The 19,253-nt window shown below is 53.3% G+C and overlaps 1 protein-coding gene across 6 annotated transcripts in view; it reads left to right on the top strand.

The window, feature by feature from the left end:
* Positions 1-19,253, top strand: part of ARHGEF10L (Rho guanine nucleotide exchange factor 10 like) — a 157,285-nt gene that overhangs the window by 15,456 nt on the left and 122,576 nt on the right. For 2 of the 6 annotated variants that reach the window (XM_047725398.1, XM_047725393.1), the window contains exon 1: positions 3,088-3,233. The exons of 1 other annotated variant lie outside the window; for it this stretch is intronic. The gene's annotated coding sequence lies outside the window, so the exon portion shown is untranslated. Of the gene's footprint in view, positions 1-3,087; positions 3,234-12,599; positions 12,857-19,253 lie in introns of those variants that run through there. 3 more of the 6 variants (XM_047725400.1, XM_047725399.1, XM_047725397.1) reach the window with 2 other exon arrangements.

Below are 19,253 nucleotides of genomic sequence, written 5' to 3'. Positions count from 1 at the left end.
CGATTTCCCAGAGGATAGGCCTCCAAGCTAGAGGGGGTGCCACAGGGCAGGGAGGGAGGAGGGTGGCAATCGGAGAAACAGAGCTCCATGGAAGGGGAGATCACTCCTGGCAGCTTGCGGAGTGTGGTCCCCAGGGGGATGAGGGATCTTCAGGTCTGTTGAGAAGCCAACAATCTGGCTTTTTAAGGGGAATCTCCCAGTTGTTAAATGTTGTGGCCGATGAACAACAACAAAACCACTGCGGGCAAATCACACGCTTCTGCAGACTCTGTGTTTTCTTGAGCTGGGGGGTTGCCAACCTGGGTCCAGAAGGGTCTATCTGATGATGCTTTGAGAATGTCCACTTGAAGTCTCCTATGATTTTCTGACGTTGAGTGTGCCCCTCACCTGTGCTGGGCTCCAGGGGTAGGATAGGGCCCTGCGGTATGGCCCCTGCCCTCAGACCATTAAGCTGAAGACAGTTCTAGTTAGCGTGTGTGTCCAGAGCTAACAAAACAACAGAAAGGGTGAGGGTGGAGGAGGTGGTTAGGCCCAGGGAGGAAATAAGACAGGCAAGGAGAGAGGTTGGAGCAGGTCTGAGAGGCTGCAAATGCAGGTCTAGGAACTTGTACTTGGCTCTGTCTGTGCCAGCAGGACCCAGGCGTCTAAATCCTGGCCCAAGGCTTAATGTTGTATCACTCACTGGATATCTGAAGATGTTCTAGCTGCTTTGCTGGTGGAGGGAAGGAAAAAAAATCTTCCCCTATTCTTCCAGGTCTACACATGGACTAAGAATTAAATTTATATGAGACAGATTAACAGGAGGAAAAAAACCCCAAAGTTTTATTTATTTATTTAAAAGATTATTTATTTGACAGACATAGATCACAAGTAGGCAGAGAGGCAGGCAGAGAGAGAGGAGGAAGCAGGATCCCTGCTGAGCAGAGAGCCTGATGCAGGGCTCTATCCCAGGACCCAAGACCATGACCTGTGCTGAAGGCAGAGGCTTAAGCCACTGAGGCACTCAGGTGCCCCTATTTATTTTTTTAAAGTAAACTCTACACCCAACATGGAGCTCGAACTTAGGACCCTGACATCAAGAGTCACCTGCCCCACCAACTAAGCCAGTCAGGCGCCTCAGAACTAAATTTCATTACGTGCACACAGAAGCCTAATCGTGAAATTGAGACTTAAAGAAATACCCAGTGCAGGCACTTTTTATACTTTTTAGGTCAAGAAACAAACAAAAACACCCCCAAAACCAAAACCAAAAAACCCCCCAAACCCCAAAATCCTAAAACCAAAAAAATCTGTGAAGAATTGACAGGACAAAGAAAACTTAATTTGGGGGACTTCCATTAGTAAGGAATCCTAATCAGAAATTGGGCTGGGGTAATATGATTTAGTAAATAAAAATATAAACTGGAAAAAAAAATTAGTAACAAGTGTTGTTGGCCCAATCTTCTCACCTCTACATGTTGTATCTCCGGTGAGAGGGGTGTCTCTTTACCTCCTGGTACAGACGGGGTAGTAGCCTTGCCCGTGGGAGATTTATTTCCTGCTTTTAGGGGGACAGTGGGGGGCCTGAATGCCCTTCCTAAACAGATGCTCCCTTAAGTAACTTTATTTAAAATAACCAATATGCCTAAGCGGCACATTTTGGGTTGGCCTGCCTTTAGCCCCTACTCTGGCAATCCAGAAAACTTTCCTGTCTGTTGTCACGGGCCCTGTTTATTTACCCCTGCAGGGGAAGATTCAGCAGCGGTTAGGGCCTGTCCCTTTTGTTCACTGATGTCTCCTGCGTGCCTCGAATGATGTCTGGAACATAGCAAGTGCTCAACCAATACTTACCGGCTGCTTACTATGGGCCTAGTGTCCCCCCAGGCTGGGGGCTTTGGACGCTCTATGAAGGACTCTTAGGACAGGCTCTAAGGAGCTTATGTCCTCGTGTGGAGAGGGACAATAAACAAGCAAACAAATGAACGAATAAGATGATTTCAGAGAGCGTGGTTTGTCTCACTGTACTGTGGGGCCCTGTTTATTTCTGTCTCCTCCAAGCGTCTGAGAGCCAGGGGGGCAGGGCTGGGGTCTGTCTGGTTCCTTGTTGCATTCCTAGCCCCTCAGGCTGGTGCCTGGCAAAGAGGGAGTAAAGAAGAAAAATGTTTTTGCTGGCTCTGTTGAATGAACCAACACAGGCTGACAAAGATTCCAATGTACATACACCTGTGCCCTTTGGAGGCTGCAGAACTCATTATTATCAACCCGGGAGTAATTGCTGATAAGCCCGAGTGTGAATTTCGGTGCAAACAGAGGGGCTGCAGGGCACTGTTTAATAACAACGGGGATAATCTTAATTAACGACCTGATAACTGTAATTCATTGCATCATATTCGGGGGCCCTCTTGGGATGCTGGGAGGGAGTAACTAGGGTTTGGCCGCTTCAGGGGCTGGAAGGGAGGCGAGGGCTAGGATCTCTGATCCACCACGTCCTTGCTTGGCGAGCTTTGGCCGGTTGCTCACAGCTCTGAGCCTCAGTGTTCTCATCAGGAAGGTGGGGCTAATCGGCGGGGTTGTTGCCCTTGAGGAGCCTGATCTCAAAGTACCCCCGCGCCCCCCGCAGCGCCCCCAAAGGCTGCGGGCACCCGAACCCGGGTGGGGGCGCACAGCTCCCCCTCCCCCCATGGGAATCTCTCCCCCCCTCCCCGGGAAGCCCTGGCAAACTCCTGGAAGTGAGGGAGGAGCAGAAGCGGCCGCCGTGTGCGCGGGACCTTCCCGCGGGAGACCGGGCGGCGGGACGGCGCGGGGCGCGGGCGGGAGCCGACGCTGGCGGCGAAGGAGCCGGGGGCGGAGGCGGGGGCGCTGCCCCGCCCCGCCCCCGCTGGCCTCGGTTTCCCCACCTGCGCAGCTAGCGGCCCGCCGGGCGGGGCTCCCGGCGCGGGCCCGGCCGCCAGGGGTTAAGCGGTGACTTCAGCCGCGGCGAGCGGGGACCGGGCGGGCGGGGGCGGCGCCGCGTCGCGCTGTGCGCGGCGGCGGGACCAGGCCGCTCGGAGGCGGCGGGCGCACTCCCGGCCGGGCCGCGACCTCGCGGGAGGCGCGCGCGCGGCGGCGGCGGCTGGGGTGCGGGGCTGGGAAGCGGGGCTGGGGCCGCCCGGCCCTGGGCGCCCGGGGCCGCCGGGGCAGCTGACGCGCGGAGCGGCCGCCGGCGCTTTGTGAGCGGCGCGGACAACAAAGGCGCGGCCAGGCGGCGGGAGCCGGTGAGTGCGGCCGGCCGGGCGCGGGGGGCCGGGCGGGGGGGGTGGGGGCACTGCGCGAGGCGGCCGTGGGGGCCGCGAGCGGGCGTCGCCGAGGCCCCGGGGTCCCCACCGCCCCGCGTCGGCGGGAGATGGGGGGCCCTCGGCTCGTCCCTGCTGGCTGGCGGAGGGTCTCTGGGCTCCCCCGTGCTCCGGGGTCCCGGGTGTGCTTCTGGGTGTGCGAGTCCCGAACCCCGGACCTTCCCTATGGCCCTGGAGTGTGTCCCCAGGAGCGGCGTCTTCTGTGTCCCTTCGTCCCGGATCCTGCGTGGCGTGGTTATGTCCCTGGGTGTGTGAGAGGCCCCCGAACCTGGGTCTTCTGTCGGTGTGTGTCTCTCCTTGTGTCATTTGAGTTGTGTGAGTGTGTGTACGTCTTGCGTGTGTGTGTGTGTGTGTGTGTGTGTGTGAGAGTGTGTGCTCCTTCCCCCACCCCAGTCTCTGTGTCCCTTGGGTGCCCCTTCCCTCAGCATGACTCCTGACTGCTCTTTGTGCATCAGTGTGTGTGTGCGCGCGAGAGAGGGAGAGAGAGAGAGACCCGGCGCCTCGCTGTCCAGGCCATTCACCAGGCCTTCAGGTCCTGCTGCCAGTGTGGTCTGCCTCTTCCTGTGCTGACCTTGGGGTCCCCTGGAGTACATGGAGTCGGGGGATGCTCCCGTCACCTCTGTTCCGGGCTGGCCTCTCCGGCCCTGAACCCTTGCCCAGAGGTAGAACACGGTCAGCCTCACAAATGAGGGAGTGTGGGAGGAGAGGGTGCCCCGGTCAGCTGGAAGGCCATGGCTGCAGAATGAGGTCAGGCCTGGACACTCCTTGAGGCAGGGGAGTGTGTCTGGGGTGGGCGCCCTGCTGAGAATGAAGACTAGCTTCCAGGCCTCCAGGGGTGGTGTCTGAGGGGGAGCCCCCAGGCCTGATGTAGGAAGAGTGTGGGGCTGGTACTTCCTCTTTCTCCCAGGGTGGGGGGGGGGGGGTCCTGGGGCAGGGGTCAGGAATCTCCTTTTCACTTCAATAACCTGAGGACCCCGTCTCGGGCCACAGCAGGGAGGTGGTGGGGGGTGGGCTGTACTTTCCATTGGCTCTGGAGTGGAGACATCATCTCAGAGTCCTTGGCCTTCCCCAGGGACTCAAGTGGGGGAAGGCATGGCCTGCCTGCCTGGAGCCCCATCTGTTCTCCGCGGATGCTGGGGAGAGAGGACAGGCTGTGTAGCCTCATTTAATTGCTCAGCCCTTCCCTGCAGGCCCCACCCGAATGGCCACCAGCTGCAGCGTCCATCCATCCAGGCGCCCCAGCACAGCCTCCCCTCCGACCCCGTGTCCCGGCCTCAGGCATAGACTAGAAAGGAGGGCACAGTCTGGACATCTCTAGGCTCCCTGGGACTGTGGGTTGGGAGCTATCCTTCCTCAGGGTCTCAGAGTGGCTTGTGAGGCTCTGCTTTGTATCTGTGTCTCTCGCTCTGTTCCATTGAGCTCACCTTCCCGGGGTCCCCTGCCCCTTCCTCTTCTGCCAGAGAACCTTCCCCGTGCTCGTCCCTCTCTCCACTAAGTTGGTCCCATCCCATCCTTCACTTCTCCATTGTTCACCCAGGAGGCTCTTCTCTGGTCAGCCAGGTTGGCTCAAGAATTCTTGTTCATGGGGTGCCTGGCTGGCTCAGTCGGTAAAGCACGTGACTCTTGATTTCAGGGTTGTGAGTTCGAGCCCCACATGGGGCATGGAGCCTACTTAAAAAAAAAGAAATTCTCAATCAAGATGCTCTTAGAGCCCTCATTCCAGTGGGAGTGGCTTGTTTATATCCCCCAGAGGATGGTAAGCCTTTGGGAGCAGGGCCCATGTCTGTCCTTGATCACCAGCCTAGAACATTGCCTGACATATAGTAGGTACTCAGTAAATAGTCACCTGTTGAATAGTCACCAGTTGAGTGGCTATGGGTGACCAATGGCTCCTAAATCGTGCTGTTTCGGGTTTCTCTTTGGGGGAGACTAGGGAGGAGGGAAAGCTAGTGAACTCCTTGGGGCCGAGGTTCCAGGTTAGTGTAAAGGGAAGGAGGCCTACTGTATATTAGATAAACTCTAGATTAATTAGCAGATATTTTATATTTGGTAAGCGCCAGGTGCTGGGCTAGCTCCTTCACCAATGCAGTCTCTTAAAACAGGAGCATAGCAGAATATAATCCTCTTAGATCAAGTTTGAAAAGATAAAGTAGGTCAGAGTATATACATGTATAATATAAACACATGTCCTAAGAAATATATATATAAATATGTAAACATATAAATATTTAAATAAGTATAAATATATTAATATTTATATAAAATATATTAATATATAGTATATATAAATCTATAAACTTATATTAAATATATAAAAATATATATGTATATAAAATAATGGTATACTGTTCTTTCACATCTACTATCTCTCTGTTTCAATGGCGGCGCTGATAATTAGGTAGGGAAGAAGGGTCTGTACCCATTTTACAGATGAAGAGGTGAAACATAACACTTAAGTGACTGCCCGAGGTCACAGTTAGTTCCTGGAGCACTCAACCCTCAGTCTCCCCGAATGCCCAGCCCTCCTTTCTTCTGCGAGCTTACCTTCAGGGCCTTTGTATTCTTTTTTTTTTTTTTTAAGATTTTATTTATTTATTTGACAGAGAGAGATCACAAGTAGATGGAGAGGCAGGCAGAGAGAGAGAGAGAGAGGGAAGCAGGCTCCCCGCTGAGCAGAGAGCCCGATGCGGGACTTGATCCCAGGACCCCGAGATCATGACCTGAGCCGAGGGCAGCGGCTTAACCCACTGAGCCACCCAGGCACCCCGGGCCTTTGTATTCTTGTCACCTGCTTCACAGGGGTGAGTGAGCCACTTTCCATACCCCTTGAAGGGAGGTAGGGGTGGGGTTGGGGGGAGGGGGAGACACGATGCAGTGGGCCGGTGTTTTCTTTCCATCCCACTGTGCTTCCTGGGCCCCAGCTCAGCTTCTTTGCCTTGGTAGAGGGTATCAAAGCCGTCTTCCTTTGGGGTCCTATTTCCCAGAGTGACCTATCCTCGTAGAGCCTGTGCAGGGCCCCAACCACGGATATCCTGGAGCCAGTTCATACTGAAGCACGAGAGCTGATTGCTCAATTTTAGGAATTTTTATGAGCTGGCTGTTAAACAGCCAGTATAAAAATTTGTACTATATAAGCTTATAATTAAAGAAATTATGCTAAGAACAAGGGTAATCTATACTCAAAATATAGTACTTTCTAGTTATTTCACTGTATTTTGCTATTGCCTATGTTTTTGTGGTTTAGATGCATATACATTATATGCAGGTATATACATCTGTATGTGTACACATGTATATGTGCGCAGATTTGCGTGTATATGTATAGACTGCACACAGCTGTGCTCTTGCATGTCTTCAGCTCTGTGTTTACTGATATCACCCTGAGTAGCTTGAAACTGGCCACAGGAAGAGGATTTACACCACAGAAATTGGTATACTGCAAGTCAGAGGTATTTTCCCTGGATGAGAGCTAATTGTTAATTCTTTTTTTTTATTATTTAAAATTTTTTTTTATTATTATTTTTAAATTTATTTGACAGAGATCACAAGTAAGCAGAGAGGCAGGCAGAGAGAAAGGGGGAAGCAGGCTCCCTGCAGAGCAGAGAGCCCAATGCTGGGCTCGATCCCACCCTGGGACCATGACCTGAGCCAAAGGCAGAGGCTTTAACCCACTGAGCCACCCAGGCATCCCCTTCTTTTGTTTTTTGCTTTTATTTATTTATTTGACAGAGATCACAAGTAGGCAGAGAGATTGGCAGAGACAGAGGGGGAAGCAGGCTCCCTGCTGAGCAGAGAGCCCGATGTGGGGCTCTATCCCAGGACTCTGAGACCATGACCCAAGCCAAAGGCAGTGGCTTAACCCACCGAGCCACCCAGGCACCCCTCCTTCTTTTGCTTTTTTAAAAGATTTCATTTATTTATTTGACAGAGAGAGACAGCGAGAGAGGGAACACAAGCAGGGTGAGTGGGAGAGGGAGAAGCAGGCCTCCTGCTGAGCAGGGAGCATGATGTGGGGCTGGATCCCAGGACCCTGGGATCATGACCTGAGCCAAAGGCAGATGCTTAATGACTGACAGCGCCCCCACACCCCACCCCCCGCAACTATTAGATATTTACCAGTGTACCAAGGGGATCCAGCAGTGAGTGACTTGGGCACAGCCCTTGCCTGAGGCTCGCATTCTGGTGTGACCCCTCCTTAGGGCTAGTTTAGGGTCCTCACAGGTACAAAATGAGAGGGGCAGCCACTGGGCTGGCCTCCTGTGGTTGTAGGGGTCACAAATCGCTCTCAAACGAACTCTACACTCCAGAAAACGAGTTGTTATATTACAGTGTGTCCAGTGGGGGTCGGGGGGGATGGGATGAGGATAAGGCTCAGTTAATTGGGGGTCTGGCTTTGCCATTAATTGAATAACCCAGACATTTGGGAGGCAAAGTAGCAGTGGTGCCCGAGGACCATGGACAAATCAAACACTCAGGGGTGGTGAAGATGTGATGTCCAGGACACACACTAGGGTGACTAGAGCTGTTTGGACCTAGCTTAGACAATAGCAGGCGTGACCCATCCCTGTGGGTTCAGGGACAGTGTGAGAGGCAGAGTCAGACTCTTGGAAGGACAGGGTTATGAGAGCTCTGGATGGGAGATGGACATGGGCACACTTACCTGCCATGAAGGCATGAGCCGTGAATAGAGGGAGAATGGGGTGGGGAGAGGGGAAGGATCTGGATAGAAGGAACAGCATGTGCAAAGGCTCAGAGATATAGCTACTGGGAGATCAGCTAGGCTCTGGTGTCAGGTGAGCCCGAAGTCTGCAGGGCTGTGGTGAAGCCTGAGGTCAGAGGGCAACACATCCTCTGGGAACCGGCAAAGGGACCCTGCCAAGGCAGGCCTGCCAGGGGCATCGTACTCTGTGGATCTCCCGCCCCTGCAAAGCTTTAAAGTCTCTCAGTAGCTTCTTGGGGCACCTCAGTGGCTCAGTGGGTTAAGCCTCTGCGTTTGGCTCAGGTCATGATCTCAGGGTCCTGGGATCGAGCCCTGAATCAGGCTCTCTGCTCTGCGGGGAGCCTGCTTCCCTCTCTCTCTGCCTGCCTCTCTGCCTACTTGTGATCTCTGTCTGTCAAATAAATAAATAAAAAAAAAATCTTAAAAAAAAAGTTTCTCAGTAGCTTCTTCTTATCCCCAAAGCTTGCTGCTGCCCCTGCCTGGTATCTGTGGCTTGTGGAGCCTTTGGAAAGATTTTCATTTTGATATCAGGCCAGATAAAGGAGAATCAAGAAGGTGAGTCTGCTGCCCTCCCCCCAGCTTCGGTAATACCAGAAAAGCCAAAGATGAAAGTGACTGATCTTTAGGTTACCCGGTATTTCTTGTTGCTTCTGCTGCTTCTACCCTTGAGATAGGCATTGACTGAGAGCCTGTTTGTTTAAAGACAACCCTGTTATGCCTATACGTGCCAGGCGTTGTTCATTCATGCATCTGTTCATTTAATCCCCATACCGATCCCACACTTGGGTACCGTGAGCCCACCTTACAGATGGGGAAACTGAATCTTAGGTTGCTTGACTTTCCCAAGGACACAGCGTAAGCGGCAGGATTGGAGCCGGGTCAGGCCCTGAGATCCCTCTACGATGGATTTCCTCCTCTATGCTGTTTTCTTCTTCCTTCTGAGGAGAGCAGGGAGAGAATGCGCCGCAGGTCTGCGATCCCAGCACACTTTACTAGACTTTATTTGAAGTTACTGTGTGTTTTTTAACCCATGTAGCTGGGTTCATCACCCTGTGGCATCGGGTCAGGGCTTAGAGTAGACCCATTGGCCCAGATGGGCGCCCTGGGCCTGATGTCAGGAAGGAGCTAATGGTAAAGGCTTACATTTACGGAGAGAGCTCCTAGGTACAGGCGGGCAGGCCTGTGGCTCAGGGGAGCTTGTCTGGTCCTCAGCCAGGCTGCTGGTTGGGTTGTAACATCTCCATTTTGCTCCCAGGGAGGCGGAGGCCTAGGGCCAGGCAGCTGTGAGGGGTGGAAGCAGCAAGAGTTCACCTCGTTCTCTGCAGCCCAGAGCGCCAGCTCTCACCTGTGTGTCTGTTGTCCGGGGCCCAGCCTGGCCGTGCCTTTGACATGTGGTGCCCACATGCTGTGGGAAATAGGGCAGCCGAGCTGACCACTTGGCCAGAAGCATGGGCTGTTCCCACCTCTCGGCGAGAGCCTGGTGCTGAGCCCCTGCCGGGGGATTTATCTTCCCACGGACCTTTCCGTGGAGTGGGTGGTCTTGACCGAGCCCCACCTTCCACTTCTTTGCAGGTAGACCCCCGAGTCCGGGGCAGAGCAGGTGGTTGGGGGAGCTCGCCCTGGGACGGTGTGGAGGACCCTGGGCGAGGTGGCCTTTCTGGCTCTGGCTCCCTCCTCCTCCTGGAGAGCCTGGCCTCCCCGTGGAACTCCCCCTTCTAGCGGCTGCCTGATTGGTATGCGCCCCTGAACTCCAGCCATTAGCACACAAGGCGGGGACCAGCTCCCAATACTTCCCTCTCTTCATTGTTTGAAGTGGGCAGACTTGGAAGGAGCTTTAAAAATGCGGGCTTTTTATTCAATTTCCCTAGAAAAACAATGATTTAAATTAAATAGACGAGTAACAGTCTCTGGAAATGGAAGAAAAATATTCCTGATCCCAGACATTACCCAGAGCCTTTGAATGTCTTTTAAAGTATGGGTTTGTTTTACTTGAAATTATGCATATATTACGTGACCAGTGAGGAGAGCTTGGAAAATACAGAAGAAAATTAAGCTCGCCCCTTTTTCCGCCACCCGCAGACAGCCCCTCTCAACACTGTGGTGCGCGAGGTTCATTTTTCCCGTGACTGCTTTGCTTGTTTGGCGGGCCCCGGGTTTTACAAGGCCAGGCCTGTGCTGGGCATCGGGGATCGATGGAGACGTGGCCCCTGCTGTACCTCTTCCCACGCCAGACCTTGGGCAACCCACTTCGCCCCTCTTTGTTCCGACTTGCTCATCTGCAAGATGGGGGGTGACCTGGCAGATGTGTCCCAGGGTGGGTGGACATAGCAAGGGTGCAGGCAGCCTGCCCAGGACAGCCCCTGGCCCCACAAAGAGCTTAGCAGTGCTGGCTGCTGCTCCGGTGGGGACCAGGCAGTAGCCTGGCCCTTGTGGACCTTTTGAGGTGGGGAGGAGACAGATCCCAAACCAGTCAAACAAATGAATGAAATGACCGCATGTCATGGGATAAGTCCTACAAAGGGAGCAAGATGATGCGATGTGATGGGAGTAGAGTAACTGGGGTGTTGGGTTGGTGGTGGAGGTGGTGTGCGTGGGGGAGGTGGTGTGCAGAATCTGTTAGCTGGAGGTGGTCCCGGGGTGCTTCTCTGAAGAGACACACTTAAGCTGAGACTGAATGACAGAGCACTGAGGAGAAAGAATTCTAGCCAGGGGTATGGTAAATGCAAAGGCCCTGCGGCCAGGATGGCCTGTTTAAGCAGCAGAAATCCCAGAGCCTGCAGTGGGCAAGGGAATGAAGGCGGTGTTAAGAAGGCAAGCAGGTAGGATGGTTAATCTAGATGCCATGGGAAACTGTTGGAAGTTTGTGTTCCTCATTTCACATAGAGACCTTTATTAAGGAGATACAAATCCAAGATTCCAGCTGTTAATAACTCTCTTAGGAAATTTACCTTTTCCCATGTAACTTATTCAAAAATAATTTACTGGGTGCCTATTCCATGGAAGCACTTGAGTATTTGCCGTGGACTGAGGGACAGTCACAAAGCTCAGTGAGAGGAAGCCTGGCCCGCAGGTAGCCCGCAGTGCCCGCATGCCATCTGGCTGACCCAATATGACCCACTGGACCCTTGTAGACTCTGATTTGGGCGGGGTGCTCTGGCTGCAGGGAGGAGAACTAGACGCATGGGCTGGGGTGGGCTGGGCCCAGAGGAAGGTTGAGGGGTGTTCGGAGTTGGAGAATGGTGGCTGGATTTGGATGATCAGAGAGAGCTTGGCTGGAATTCCCGGTAGGTGGTTCACAGCAGGTGAAGGAATAAGAGGAATGGAGTATGTTCTAGAATCTTCTTATGAGTGTGTGGGTGGGTGGTGGTGTCGGGAAGTAAGACAGTTAAGATAGGATGGGGAGCATGGGATTTTGAGAGTGAAAGACTCCAGTCAAGGACAGGTTCATGTGAAGAGACTGCTTAGAAGTTTGAGTGGGGGGGGGCACCTGGGTGGCTCAGTGGGTTAAAGCCTCTGCCTTCGGCTCAGGTCATGGTCCCAGTGTCCTGGGATCGAGCCCCACATCGGGCTCTGTGCTCTGCAGGGAGCCTGCTTCCCCCTCTCTCTCTATCTGTCTGCCTCTCTGTCTACTTGTGATCTCTGTCTGTCAAATAAATAAAATCTTTGAAAAAAAAAAAAAAAGAAGTTTGAGTGGGGGGCCCCTGGGCTGAGATTTGGGCTGGGGCACCATTAGCACGTAGTGGGGGCAAGTGGGAGCACCCAGAGGGAAAGTATGTGGAGAGGTCTGGTCATATGGATGGAGGGGAGCTGGGAGGAGAGCTGAGAAGGGGAGCTGGGAGGAGAAGGGAGAGTGGGGTGTCTGGGAAGCAGATATGGGAGACCGTCTTGGAAAAGGGCTCTTGGTCAACAGGGCTGCTGGTCACTGAGAATCCACGAGAGATGAGACAGAAAGTAGCCACTGGCTTTGGCCACATGGAGGCAGCTCAGGCCTTCTGTAAGAGCGGTTTTGGGGGAGTAACAGGGTGGGAATCCCAGGTGGCAGTGGCCCGAGGGCACAGAAAAGGAAGATGAGCACGCGTATGTATTGATGGAAAGATGGGACAGTGCCTAACCCAGGCCTGGGGGCTCCAAGGGGTGTCCCAGGGAAGTGTCTGAGCCATGCAGCCAAGAGGCATTTTGGGGAGGCTTTTGGGCATGAACAAAGGCTGGGGATGAGCGTTTAGTAGGGCCCTGTCCTGCCAGGGAGGGGCCTCTGGAAGTCACAGCTGGGTTGCTCTGTGTCTCTCACTAGGCCTTTGCCCTTTATCTTGAGCGCCGTAGGGGGCCAGTCAAGTGTTTCAGGCTAGGGAGGGACATGACCAGAACTTTTTGTTCTGGGTGGAGCCTGGGTTGGAAGGGACGACATCAGGGAGAACTTTAGAAGCTGTCACAGGCTCTGTGATTCCTAGATCATTCTGTGAACCCTGGTGTTTCTTTCTTTCCTTTTTTTTTTTTTTAAGATTTGATTTTTAAGTAATCTCTACACCTGATATGGAACTTAAACTCATGACCCCGAGATCAAGAGTTTCATGCGGGGGGAGACAGAAGGTGGCCACTGGCTTTTGCCTAAACTCATGACTCGGAGATCGAGAGCCAGCCAGGCACCCCAACCCTGCTGCTGCTTTAGTGCTTCCCAAACTCTGCTCATCTCTCCTTTCTACAAAGATTCCTGAGGCTCAGAGAGGTTAAGCAACTTGCTTGGGGTCACACAGCATAATAGGGCATCCGGACTGGGGGACTGGTCCCCTGAGTGAAACGACCACAGTCTCCAGGGTGGAAGCAGGTGGTGAGTAACCCCTGGGAGGGCCTCACTGGGGCTCCAGTTATAGGTCACCATCTACATGTCCCCTTGTGCCTGTGGATGTTGTCCTCTTGCGGTCTCTGGGAAGGAGGAGCTGGGCCGTTGCTGGGGACGGGGAGTTGGCCTTGGGAGCCAGAACCCCATGGGCTGTTTGAGCAGTTTCCTGGGGGCTGGTTTCTTCCCCAGTAAGTGATTGGAAAACGCTCTGGGGCTGGGCCAGGTCACGTGGGGTTAGTGACGGTGGTGGTCTCCCTGCTGGCAGGGCAGAGGCCTCATCGTTGGGGGACACCAGGAGCGATGGGGAGCCATTAGCAGAGCCCTGCCCCTTGTGAGCCCCAACACTCTGGGCAGGTGTCTGGCTTCCCTGGGGTCTTGGTTACCTCAGCCATGAGGCAGGGATGGTATTAAATGTGACTATGAAGGATCAAAACGATAACCAGGGTTTGCCGAGGCCCCAGAGTATGCTGGGCACCATGTATTAACCTTTCGGTTCTTTGTGGCAGTCTTGTGAGGTGTGCATAGTTCTTAGCTTCATCTTATAGATGAAGTGGCTGAGGAACAGAGAGGGCAAGCAATTTGCCCCAAACCACACAGCTAGCAAATGGCAGAACTTGAACCCCGATCCACCTGACTCCTGAGCCGTCCCTGGAAACCCCTCCTGTCCCTGTCAGACTCTGTTCAGCCGAGCCCTTCCTTGGCACATCACCTGAGAGAATCTTTTGGGGGCTCCCGCATTCTGTCCATCCCACTCTGGGGCGCCCAATCTAGTCTGATCCCTTGTTTCATCATGAAGTCTTGGAGCTCCAGTGGCCGAAGCGCCTTGTTCCCCATGTCACAGCTACTTGTGGCAGACTTGGGATGAGAACCCCAGCATCCCGGACCCCTTAGCCTGCCACTCTTTTTACTACCCCAGGGCCTGACGAAGATCACCCGGCCGGGAGCCAGGCATCCACCTCTTCCTCAAACCAGCCAGGAGAGCTTGGGCAACATTTCACCCCATCCCTGACTTCTCCCCAAGCCTTGATTTCCTCTTCTGCTAAATGGGCAGGTTGAGAACCTGGAGTCTCTACCGATTCTCATAATCAATGAGTCTAAGATCTCAGGTTTCTAGGAATCCATGAGTCAGACATTTGCCACTTTTCCTACTTCCTGTCTGTTGCCCAGGGAACCAGGGGAGATTAAATTGAAGAAACAACTCAGAGAGCCCGATCGAGAGCCGCTTATGATCCATGCGTTGATGGAGCACTGGTGTGTGCCCAACAGGGAGGCGGATACCATTGGCTGTGCTGCAGCAGCGAGGTGCAGAGAGGCTGGCGAAATTTCTAGAGGGTCCAGGGACAGAATTTCCTGTGTATGAGGCGGTGCTGAGGGTATGTGTGTGGGGTACTTCCTCCTCCATGTGCTCTCACGTGGAGCTCTCTGCAAAACCATCTCTCTGTGGCTCCAGATGGGAAAATCCACCCCGTCCATCCATGCTTGAGAAATGGCTGTGAGGGGCCAACCTGGAAATGCAAAATGGCTGTGGAGACCCTTGAAAGGACAGTGGCAGGGAGAGCAAAGAGTGCTTCGTCCACCATTGGCCAGAGCTCAGCCCTGCCTGGCAGCACGCCCGGAGAGCAGCCTCTGCTGTTTACACGGAAAGGGACTTGGGACCAGGGAGAGGTTGTGGCCAGTGGGGAGGGAAACAGGAGCTGAGGTAGGACAACGAAGTCAGAGACTCATTTAGAGCTGGAAGGGCCTTCTGGGATCATGTAGTCCAGGCTCCTAATTTTGTGTTTGGAGACATCTTAGTCTGCAGACGGGCTGTGACTTGCCTCAGATCTCACAGCCAATGGCAGCAGACCTAGGAACAGAAGAGGATTCGAGAAGCTGGATCATTAACCCCAACTTCTGGCTGCTCTCATGGTCATAACTTCCTGCCAGGTTCTGCCCACCCACTCTCCCTCCCATCAGAACAAACACAACAACACTAGTAATCATTGAAAAGGAATCATCTCGCTGAACACTGAGCATGTTGGTCTCTGGAGTGGACTCAGGGGGCGGGCTCTTTTGCTCAAGTCCTACTGCTCCTTTCTTCTGGCCCTGTGACATTGAGCAAGACATGATCCTCCTCTTCATTGACAACTTGCTTCATGTGTATCATGATTAAGCAGATTCTGAAATTACAGGACTTCTCAGTGCCTTTAACATATTGAGTATTGTTAATCTTCAGGAGGGAGGATTTCTACTCTTGTTTTTCCATAGTCTTGGACCACTGAACACTTTTTTTTTTTTTTTTTTTGAACCCCTATTAACATCTTTCCGGACATAGGTGTTCCCTTGAATATGCAAATTAAGAAACCTTGATGGTGGTTCATCAGGACTGTTTTAAACTTTTAAACTCAGACCCTGTGGACTAATAGTGGTGTTTTGGTATGACATCCCCACTGATCTGTGACAGCCAACTCTTCCGGAACCCACCCTGTCTCCCTGGGCTCCACAGAACCATTGCCCTCTGAGCATGAGTTACCTCATCACTGTTGGTGGTAGAAGCAGCAGGAGGTTTCCATGATTGGAGCCACTGTGTCTTCCTGGGGTAGAACAATGGGCTGAGATGTCCTGGGCCGGCAGCCTGTGCCCTGTGGAGGCTCTTCCCAGGGACCCTGGCTCACCTGGGAGCAGGTACAGAGGATGACAGGGAGGAGCAAAGCCCGCTCTGCAGACCAGGGCAGCCTGGGACCATGAGCCTGGGACACGGCCACCTGGCTTCTGTCCCGGCTCTGGCATTCACCTTTTATGACCTTGGGCAAGACACAGCCCTCTGTGGGCCTCGGTTTCCTCATCTGTAAGATGAGAGGCGGGGCTTAATGATCTGTTGGTTCCTCTCAAGGCTGATGTTCTGAGAAATGGGCACATTTGGTACTTTCGGTCTCCTCCTGTAGCTTGTTGGGTTTCTCAGTGTCACTGAAGATGTTCTGTCCGAACTTGCCTTTCTCGGAACGTGAGGTGTGTGTGTGGAGGTGCGCGTCAGGTGATCTTAGCACCCTGGGGAACCCACGAGCCGGTGATTCTCATATATATAGCTGTATACTGTAGGCTTGCTTGGACAGCCTGCTAGGAATGCGGATTCTTGGGCCTCACTCCAAGAGACTCTAAATTTGTAGTTTGGGCCGGACCTTAAAATCTACATTTTTTAAAAAACAAGGGTTTAGTTATTTATTTTAGAGAGAGAGAGTGTGTGCATGTGAGCATGGTGGGGAGGAGCAGAGGAAGAGAGAGAATCTCAAGCAGACTCCATGCTGAGTGTGGGAGCCCCATGTGGGGCTTGATCTCAAGACCCTGAGAACATGACCTGAGCTGAAGCCAAGAGTCAGGTGCTCAACTGACTGTACCACCCAGGCGCCCCAAAATCTACATTTTTAAAAAAGCCTCCTCATTCAAGTGGTTCTCAAGTCTGGAGTTCAAGGGCCACACTTTGAAAAAGGTTGTTAGGCTCTCTTTGAACCAAACAATGCTTGGAAGAATGGCCCGCTGGGGTTGGTAGTGGCTTTGTCTGGTCCTGCACAGAGACATCCTCATTTGCAGTCACAGCCTTCTTTAGCTGGTGACCTCTCTTCCCCGTAAGCTAGGGTTTCCCAAACCTGGCTGGTTACTGGAATTGCCAGGAAGCTTTAGAACAAAATATGAATTCTTCAGTCACCCTTAGAGATTCTTGGAACCAGTTAGATCTCAGCTGGGACCCAGAAATCGCTATGTTTTAAGACTCCCTAGGTCTTTCGTGTGTCTCTTTGTCATTCATTCAACAAGTATGTGTCAAGGCTTGCCATGGCCCAGCCCAGGGGAGGGTGTTGAGGACATAATTGTTAGGCCAGTTGCAGTCTTGGACATTATGTCATCTGTTCTGCAACCTGGTGAAGGAGATACACAGTGATTACACGGGGATGCTTGGCCAGGTTGGGGAAACAGGTCTAGAAAATGGTTGGGTTGGACAAAGTACCTGGGGCAAGGCTGGGATTCCTGGGTAGTTTAGCTCCAGTAATTTCCAGATTGAAGTAGGGCCCTGAGCCCAGTGCCTCTGGTCACTACTTGTGGACTCCTGTCATTAGTTCACCACTTATTCATTTATTTATCCATCCACCCACCCATCCACCCATTTACACATTTACTCATCTACCCACCCATCCATCCATCAACCCACCCACCCATCCATCCATTTACCACCCATTCATCAATTCATCATCCACCCACCCACCTAACCACCCATCCACCTACCCATCCACCCACCCACACACCCATCCGCCTACCCATCTACCCATATACCCATTCATCCATCATCTATTCATCCATTCACCCAGTCATCCATCCATTATCCACCCCTCCTTCCCTCCATCTACCCATCTTTCCATATGCCTATCCATCTACCCACCCATTCATCCATCTTCCATCCACCCATTTATCCATCATCCATTCACCCATTCATCCATCATTCATGCCCCATCCACCCACCCATTTATTCATCATGCACCCATCCAAACCCACCCATCCACCCATCATCCACCATCCACTCATTAACTTGCCCACTTACCCATCTACCCATTAACCCGCTGATCCACCCACCCACCCAATCATTTATCCATCCATCCATCATCTCTCGAATCTCTATCATGTGCTGAGTACCATGCTGGGTACTGGAGGGACCAAAATGAAAGGCATTACTTCTGCCCTCAAGGAACTCTCAGTCTGGTGGGGGGGTCAGAAAACAAAGCAAATGATTCCAATCCGTTGTCAGGTGCTCAGATGGGCAAGTGGCCAGCTCGTTCAGTGGGCATCATGAAAAATGTCCTCAGAGTCACTTTGTGTTAAGGCTCAAAATGAAGGTGTCAGTGTCCCAGGCAGATGAGGTGGGGCACAGCTTCCCAAGGGCCTTGCCCTTGGGAAGGCAGGTGGTCACGGCTGGTGGGGGAGCCTCTTCTGCTCCTAGAGCTCAGGCTGTCTCTTGTTTTCCATGCCTGTTTCCCTGTGAGGCCTGGCCCGCAGTAGGTGCTCAGCAAACGTTCGTCGTTGGTCAGTGGGGAGGTCTGTACCATGCTGAGGAGTTTGTCACCAGGGGGCTGTAGACTGAGTGCCGGCAGGGGAATGACACCCTCCTGTGGGCTCCTCCTATTGGGTGGGGGGAAGGGGGAAGGGGACTGAGGGGCCTCCCCGGCTTTCACCCCTCCTTGGCCTCCTCAGCCTTTAGCCCTTTCCTCGTGCGGGTCAGAGCGCCCGCACTCTGCCACCTTGGCGAGCCCACGGCAGCTTTCCATCAGGTCTCTCCTGCAGCTCAGGGCTCTGCCTTTGTTTGGGGGTGCTGGTGAGAGGACCACATAATGTTGGGGGGGTGAGAGTATGAGTAGATGCCGTGACAGCTAAGAGCCTTGGCTTCTGATCAGAGCGAAATCTGATCCCCACTTTTTTTTTTTTTAAAGATTTTATTTATTTATTTATTTGACAGACAGAGATCACAGGTAGGCAGAGAGGCAGGCAGAGAGAGAAGAGGAAGCAGGCTCCCCGCTGAGCAGAGAGCCCGATGCGGGGCTCGATCCCAAGACCCTGAGATCGTGACCTGAGCCGAAGGCAGGGGCTTTAACCCACTGAGCCACCCAGGTGCCCCTGATCCCCACTTTTGCCTCTTATTGCCTGGGTGTCCCGTGTGGCCCCGTGTTTCAGCTGTTTCCCAACCTGTCCAGTGGGGGTAGGACAGCCTCTCCCTCCTGTGGTTCTTGGACTGATTCGGAGAGTTGTCGCACACACAGCACTTAGAACAGTGCCTGGCGTGCAGGGAGCCTCTGATGGGCGTGAGCTGACACCTGGGGCTCTGGGGCCGTCTTGCTGGGTGGCCTGGGCGGCCTGCTCTTTATTCTTCTTGCGGCCGGAAGGCCTGGTTGGAATCCCACCTCTACCTCTGACTAACCGCAGAGATCTGTGAGCGGACTCAGGCTGTGAGCTCAGGTTTCTCACCTGCGAAAGGGGGCTTGACGCCCCTTGGTGCCTCTGGCTGGAGCTTTGAGTCTGACAGCCCGTTCCCTGCCTTGGACTTATTATTGAAATCAGAAAACCGAGGTCTAGACAGGTAGAGCGAAATCTCCATTTGATGGTTGTGGTGTGGACAGCTACTTCTCCAGCCCACAGACTTGGGGGGCGAGTCTCATGTTTGTCAGGCCACCTCTCTTGGCCCTGGCCTGCCCCTTGGCATAGCCTTCTTGGTTCCTGGGATCATTCTGCGACTGGGGCTCTGGGTCTTCCGAATGGGGGGTTGTGGGGCAGAGGGTTGCATCTGGTCTGCAGGGGGTCCTGGGGGGCAGGGAAGGTCTGTCCTCCCCGAGCCAGGCTGGATCTGGGTTCACTGGAGAGACTGGCTCGG

The sequence above is a fragment of the Lutra lutra genome, chromosome 4 (genome assembly GCF_902655055.1).
Source record: "Lutra lutra chromosome 4, mLutLut1.2, whole genome shotgun sequence".
Classification (NCBI taxonomy): domain Eukaryota; kingdom Metazoa; phylum Chordata; class Mammalia; order Carnivora; family Mustelidae; genus Lutra; species Lutra lutra.
Note: the sequence above shows the minus strand (reverse complement) of the source record. Positions and strands in the feature narration are given on the sequence as shown.